This window comes from Equus caballus, chromosome 21, assembly GCF_041296265.1.
Source record: "Equus caballus isolate H_3958 breed thoroughbred chromosome 21, TB-T2T, whole genome shotgun sequence".
Classification (NCBI taxonomy): domain Eukaryota; kingdom Metazoa; phylum Chordata; class Mammalia; order Perissodactyla; family Equidae; genus Equus; species Equus caballus.
Window position 1 is genome coordinate 15,126,635 of NC_091704.1, and position 7,481 is coordinate 15,134,115.

The window sequence follows — 7,481 nt, forward strand, 5'->3', positions numbered from 1 at the left end:
AAGGCAACAGGATGGACTGCAGCATTTCCCTAAGCAGTTTTGCTGAGGTCCACCCTGAATGCAAACTCTGCTGTGGACATAGGCATGCATTTAGTGAGCACTTACTGTGTGTGGGCACCGTGCCACAGGCTGGGGACACGTGGAGAACAGGGCAGACCCAAACTCATGTGCAGGGGTCGACAAGTTGGCATTCGTGAATCAGAGGGATCAGTGACGGGGAAAATGCAGGGTATTCTGGGATCTCAGAGGGAGTACCTGACCCAGACCAGAGAGCATGGAAGGCTTCCAGGGGGTGGTGACATCCCCCCTGAGGCCTGAAAAATGAGTGGAAATGAGCCAGGCAAGGGAGTCATGGGGAAGGACTGCGATGTGCTTCTCATCTTCCTCCTGTTCCCGGTTTCACCCCCTAGAAGTCTCCCTGAGTCACTCATCTCTATTCTCCTCCTGACAATGGAGACCCTCTTTTGAGCACCTTCTGTGCACCACACACCACGCTGAGGGCTTTATAGGCAGAGCTGATTGAATGCCCTTACTAGGGGGTATGCTTTTACCCAAAGCAGCTGAAAACTTAGGTCCACACAAAAACCTGCACATGGATGTTTATAGCAGCTTTATTCATAAGGACCAAACCTTGAAGCAACCAAGATGCCCATCAGTGGGTGAATGCATAAATATCCTGTGATACACCCAAATAGTGGAATATTATTCGGCGCTAAAAAGAAGCGAGCTATCAAGCCATAAAAAAACATGGAGGAACCTCTAATGCACATTCCTGAGTGAAGCAGCTCATCTGAAAAAGCTACACACTGTACGGTCCCCACTATCCGACCTTCTGGAGAAGGTGAGCTGTGCGGACAGTAAAACATCAGTGGCTGTCAAGGGTCACGGGAGAGGGGTGAATGGGCAGGACACAGAGGATTTCTAGGGCAGTGAAAGTGCTCTGTGTGATGCCATAATGATGGCTGCATCTCATCAAATGATTGTCAACACCCAGAGAATTTACGACGAGAGCGAACCATAGTGTAACTGTGGACTTTGGATGATGATGACGTGTCAACGTAGCTTCGCCCATTGTAACAAATGTCTCACTCTGGTGGGGATGCTGATAATGGGAGAGGCTGGGCCTGTGGGCACAGGGGGATAAGCGGGAAATCCCTGTACCTTCCTTTATATTTTGCTGTGATCCTAAAACTGCTCTAAACAGAATGAAGTCTTAAAAAAATAAGTTGAAACCCAACCAGAAATGTTTGCACAATATTTTTTGGTAGATTAAAGTTTGAGAGCTTGGCAAGCTTTTTCTGTAAATGGCCAGATGGCACAAATTTTTTATTTTGCTGGTCACACTATCTCTGTCACAACTACTCAAGTTGCTGTTGTGACACAAAGACAGCCACAGACAAGATGTCAACAAGTGGGCATGGCTGTGTTCCAATAGAACTTTATTTGTAGACACAGGCCGCAGACCCACATACCCTAGTCTTTCACCTCTAAAGCTGTAGTATAAAAGCATAGGAAGAAAGCAAGGAGAAGGCTTCTGACGGGAACAGTATTAAGGCACAAGAAACAGAAGGCAAAGGAAAAAATTGGTAGACAAAATTAGCATTAGAATCTCTAAAAACTGGCTGCAAATCAATGAGAAGAAGACGATCCAATAGGAAAAGGAGGAAGGGCTTTGAAGAGGCAGGTGGAAGAGAGGAAACCCACACAGCTAATGAGCAGTGGAGACAATCTACTCTGCCTGTGATTAGGGAAACGCAAATAAAAGCGACGTGGGGACCACCGGGCAGCCATGTCCACAAAGTTAAGTTTCTCGCTGTCAAGGGTTAACGAGGGTGTGAGAAACAGAGGCTCCGACACAGGGGCTGGGATGCGAGTGAGCACAGCCACTGGGAGTCTAACGGCAATTCTTCTCAAATTCAAGAATCATGTATCAGGCGACCTGATCTTCTCACTGCTGATTCGCGCTTGAATCCGGTAATGCCGTGGCAGGAAAGGACACACAAGGACATGAGCTGCAGTATTCCCAATGAGGTGACAAATGGGAAGCCACCGAGGTGTCTCGGTCAAATGCACACTGCAGACACTCATAAAATTGAATATTGAACTGAGGTGGTTCCATAGCAGTGGTTCTGACCCAGGGGTGATTTTGCCTGCAAGGGGACATTTGGAGACATCTGGAGACATCTGGAGACATCTGGAGATGTTTTGTCAGGGCTGGGGTGCGGAGGCTGCTGGCATCTCGTAGGTGGAGGCCAGAGATGCTGTTCAACAGCCCGCAACATACAGGACAGCCCCCACCACAAATGACCCAGCCCCAAATGTCAACACTGCCCAGGTTGAGAAACCCTGGTCTCTATAAACTAACACGGATTTCATGCACCGTGGTGAGTAAAAAAGCCAGGCTCCAGAAAGGCACCTACAGGATGGTCAGAACTCTGTTAAAACTCACAGTGTGGAGAACGGTTTGGTGGTTTCTGAGAGTTAAACATAGGGCCCCAGATCCCAAATTTGCAGAGCTTTAGACTCTGCTGGAGCCCCTGAGAAGCTCAGGTAATTGACTCAGCCCCGGCAGGCAGGGAGGGAGGGAAAGTGAGCACACACTCTCCCTGAGGTGGCCCTCTCCCTCGCAGGGTCCCCAGGGGCCCAAGCATCCCTGTAGCACAGGCAGAGGAAATAGGGTCACAGTGAGAGGAGGCAGGGGGCAGGGTGCAGAGGCAGCATAAGTAATGGCACTCAGTCTCAGGCAAACCCCCACCCAGCTGGCACGGAGGGAGGGTGCAGAGAGGGGAGCCAAACTGCTTCACCAGAGACAGCGGCAGGGGGGCAAACAGCTAAGGCCAGATGAGGTCTGAGAGACAAGAGAGGCCTCGTCCGTGGTCTCAGCCAGGGGCAGTGCGGCCCTAGAGGACGTTTGACAGTGTGTGAGGATACTTCTCATTGTTATGATGGGCGATGCTACTGGCATCTATGGGTACCAGGGACGCTGCTCAATGTCCTACAATGCAGAGGACCGCCCCCACCACACAGTGTGATTTGTGCCCCTAGTGTCCCTGATGCTGATGGAGGGAAACCCAGCCCCAGGGGCCGATGTGGGCAGGACCTGTCCATGGATGGGGTTGTCACCCAAGTCCCTGGGTGGGGAGCCGGCCCCACTGTGGTTTCTCCAAGGGCCAGATAGCGAGATTGCACTGTCTCTCTCCTGGACTGGTCCCTTTACTCACAGACGAACCTGCTAGGTGATCGTGATGGATCAATGCCAGGAGATGGTAGTCCCCCTCTCTGCCGTCCTGCTCCCATGCCCATGGTGGGTCTATGTCTGTCTGTTTACTTCAAAATAATGGAGTTGAGAGTTCTTAGAGCAGTTTTAGGTTTACAGAAAATTGAGCATATAGTGCAGAGAATTCCCGGATATGCTCTCTTTCTCTCTGCCCGCAGTTTCCCCTGTTATTAGTGTCCTGTGTTAGTGTGGTCCCTGTGTTACAGTTGCTGACCCAGAATTGACACATTATTATTAAGCAAAGCCCACAGTTTACATCAGGATTCACTCTTGGTGTTGTGCTTCCTATGAGTTTTGACAAACGCACAATATCACGGATATGCCATTACAGTATCACACGGAATAGTTTCTCCGCCTTAAAAAGTCCCCTGAGCTCCAGCTGTTCATCCCTCCTCATTCCTGAGCCCCTGACAACCAGTGACACATCTGTTTCCAGTATCCCTGGTTTGCCCCTTACAGACTGAACGGACGCCCCTCTTAGCTGCGTCCTGCATCCCCACCATTCCAGAGGGTGGTACGTGCGGCCCTGGGCCACCTCCCGAGGATGTGGGGGTCTCTCACCTTCTCATAGTTCTCCTCCCATTCTTCTTGGTGCCTGTGGATTTCTCCACTCTTGTTTGTGTGAGGAGGCAGCGTGTAAGTGGAAGAGCATGGTGAAGCCGTCATATCCATGGTCTGGGAGTGACCTCTCACATTCGTTAACAACCACCAGCAATGGTGAGTGTAACAGGGAGGTTAGGAAAAGACAGGCCTTGGGGCCTATCAGAGTTAGGTTCAGATCCTGGCTCTCCCACTCCAGACTCGTGGTCTCTTGGGCAATTGATGTGTCTTCTGTGGGATTCAGAAGCCACATCTGCAAATTGGGGGGCAGGTGCCTCATAGTGATGGGTAGGAAATGCTTGAGCACAGGCCTGGTCCACAGCTCACATCCAATCAAGGGTAGCTATTCCCATCAAGACTCAAAACCCACTGCCAAGGACAGATGAGTCTCCACGTGACAGGTTATGATGAGGGTCACAACAAGGTTAGGAGGAAGGAGTTTAAACTCACTCGGCAATCCTTCTTTTGGAACCACCCAGGAATGAGTGTCCAGATGTACTCTCAGAAGAGAGTTTCCAGGAGGCCTCCTCAGACGAGGTGACCTTTCAGCTGAGTCTCAAAGATAACCAGGCATTGCCAGGTCTAGAAAGAGGGGAAACAGGATCTGGGCAGAGGGAGCTTCCCCAGGAAATGCAACTGCATTCTCTAGATCATTGGTTCTCTAGGGGCATGTGACAGTCCCCCACGGGGAGAGTGGCAATGTCTGGAGACATTTTTGGCTGTTACAACTGAGCAGGGGCTATTGGTGTGCAGCTGGTGGAGCCAAGGATGCTGCTCAACATCCTGCAGTGCACAGGACAGCTCCCCACAGCAAAGAATGATCCCGACCCAGATGTCACGAGTCCCACGGTTGAGAACACTTGCACTAGACATTGGAGAGAAAGGGAAGGCTTGTGAGCACAACCCCACGACCTGCTTTTCAGCCATTCAGCCTCTTCTTGGAGCCTCTGGTTTCCAAGTCCTTGGCTTTGACTCGCCCGCTAAGATCCCTGAGTAGCAGGACTGAGTGGGGCTGTGGGGGCCACTGTTCCGGGGACCTATGGGCAGGTGCTGACTCAGACATGGAGGAAAGATGCAAGTGTCTCCAGGGGAGGGAGGCCAGGAAACTGTGGACACCAGTGACATTTGGGGAGGGCAGCCTCCAGGCACCAGTGTGCCTGGTCCCCCTTCGTGTCTCGTTATCAAATGTCAGGGCTCGATCAACAACCTGAGACCACTGAAGAGGGAATTTGTGACTTTTTTCTTATTTTTGAAATTATGGTAAAATATACCTAACATAAAACGTACTTACATTAGCCACGTTATAACACACATTTCAGGGGCATTAATTTTATTCACGAGGTTATGCAACCACCACCTCTACATAGGTCCAGAACTTTCTCATCACCCTTAAAGGAGACCCAATGCCCCTTAGCGGTGACTCCCCATTCTCTCCATCCCCCAGCCCCTGGCAACCTCTGACATGCTTTAAACAGCTACATGAATGTTCACAGCAGCATTGTTCACAACAGCAAACAACCGGAAACAGTGCAAACATGCATCAGCTGAAGCAGGGGTGGACAAGGTGATGCATCCGAGCAGGGGGATATTGTTCAACCAGGAAAAGGGATGAAGTCTGATATGTGGTGCAGCATGTGCGAGCTCAGAAAACATCACGTTGAGTGAAAGAAGCCACACACATTAGGACAATATTGTGTGATTCCACTTAGAGGAAACGTCCAGAACAGGCAAATCCATAGAGACAGAAGGAGACTGGTGGTCAAGTTTACGCAGGAGGCAGAGCAGGGATTTGAACTCAGTTGGGGTGACCCCCACGTTCCTCTGTCTGGCGGCTGTGTGGCATCGCATCAGAACACAGAGATGTGCCTCATGGGGGCTGGAAAACAGCTGGAATGTTATTTATAGTCTCCTGCCTCTGATGCCCTGCATGGATGACTCCAGAGGAAGAATCTGGTTGATTCACATTATGTTAGAGATGCGCCCTGATCCACGGTGTCGTATGCGTGGGGCAGGGACGTTTCACAGTGTCTGCAGCTGTGGAACGAAGAGGACTTCTCAGAACGGAGGAGGAGGGCAGAGCAGCCATGGCTGGAAGCTCCAGGGAAGGAACATTTTCATTTTTAGAGGCATCCTTGAGAGATAGTGCAAGGTATAGTCTTAGGAGACAGCCCAGCCATGGGTTCAAGTCTTGGCTCTGCCATTGTGACAGCTCCACCTTGAGTAAGCTGCGTACACTCTCTGCAGCCTAATATTCCTAATGAATATGCTCAGGATACTGAAAATGCGGGTGATAAAGACAGCACCCTCCTCACTGGGATGATAGAGGAGTAAATCATACGAGGCACTGAATGGGAATCAATCAATGCTAGCAGTCACTTATCAGGAGCACCAGATGACCATTCTCCATCCAGTAGCTGACCTCTCGCTGTCACACCTCACCCCAGGCACAGCCTCCATGCAGGGAGCCAACCTCTCAGCAGTGAGCGAGTTCATCCTTATCAGCTTCTCCACATTCCCCCACCTCCAGCTGGTGTTCTTCCTGCTGTTCCGCCTGATGCACCTGTTCACTCTGCTGGGGAACCTGCTCATCATGGCCACCATCTGGAGCGAGCGCAGCCTCCACATGCCCATGTACCTCTTCCTGTGCACTCTCTCCATCTCCGAGATCCTCTACACCTTCACCATCATCCCACGAATGCTGGCTGACCTGCTCTCCACCGTCCACTCCATCACCTTCACAGCCTGTGCCAGCCAGATGTTCTTCTCCTTCACTTTCGGGTTCACCCACTCCTCCCTCTCACCGTCATGGGCTACGATGGCTACATGGCGATCTGCCACCCTCTGCGCTATAGTGTGCTCATGAGTCCTGGTAGATGTGCCTGCTTAGTAGCCTGGTCCTGGGCTGGTGGCTCAGTCATGGGGATGGTGTTGACAATGGCTATTTTCCACCTCATCTTCTGTGGACCCAATGAGATCCACCATTTTGCTTGCCACGTGCCACCACTGTTGAAGTTGGCCTGTGGAGCTGATGTACCAGGGGTGGCCAAGGGTGTGGGCCTGGTCTGCATCACCGTCCTGCTGTGCTGCTGTCTCCTCATCCTCCTCTGTTATGCCTTCATCATGTCCACCATCTTGAGGATCCTCTCAATGGAGGGCCGGCACAAGGCCTTCTCCACGTGTGCGTCCCACCTCACTGTGGTGGTCGTGCACTATAGCTTTGCCTCTGTCGTCTACCACAGCTCCAAGAGTCCCCAGTCTCTGGAAGGAGACACTCTGATGGGCGTCACCTACACGGTCCTCACGCCCTTCCTCAGCCCCATCATCTTCAGCCTCAGGAACAAGGAGCTGAAGATCACCATGAGGAAGAGCTTCCTCAGCAAGCTCTACCCAGAGAAAATGTGATCATCTCGGAGGAATTCCTTGGAAATAGCTAAACTGGATTACCAGATGCTACCATGAGAAGTGGTACCCTGTATACACGTAGGAAACTATTTATCTGATGCCTTAAGCTTTAAAAGGAGCCTTGTGGGCTGCATCCAAATGTACCAACATTGGTTAAACAACGTCAGGAGCGCATTTGTGGTGGAGAAATGCGTGAGATTGT

General features: G+C 51.1%; 1 pseudogene; it reads left to right on the forward strand.

Annotated features, from left to right (window-relative positions):
* Positions 1–6,332: 6,332 nt before the first annotated feature.
* Positions 6,333–7,279, forward strand: LOC138919894 (olfactory receptor 10H1-like; annotated as a pseudogene).
* Positions 7,280–7,481: the final 202 nt, after the last annotated feature.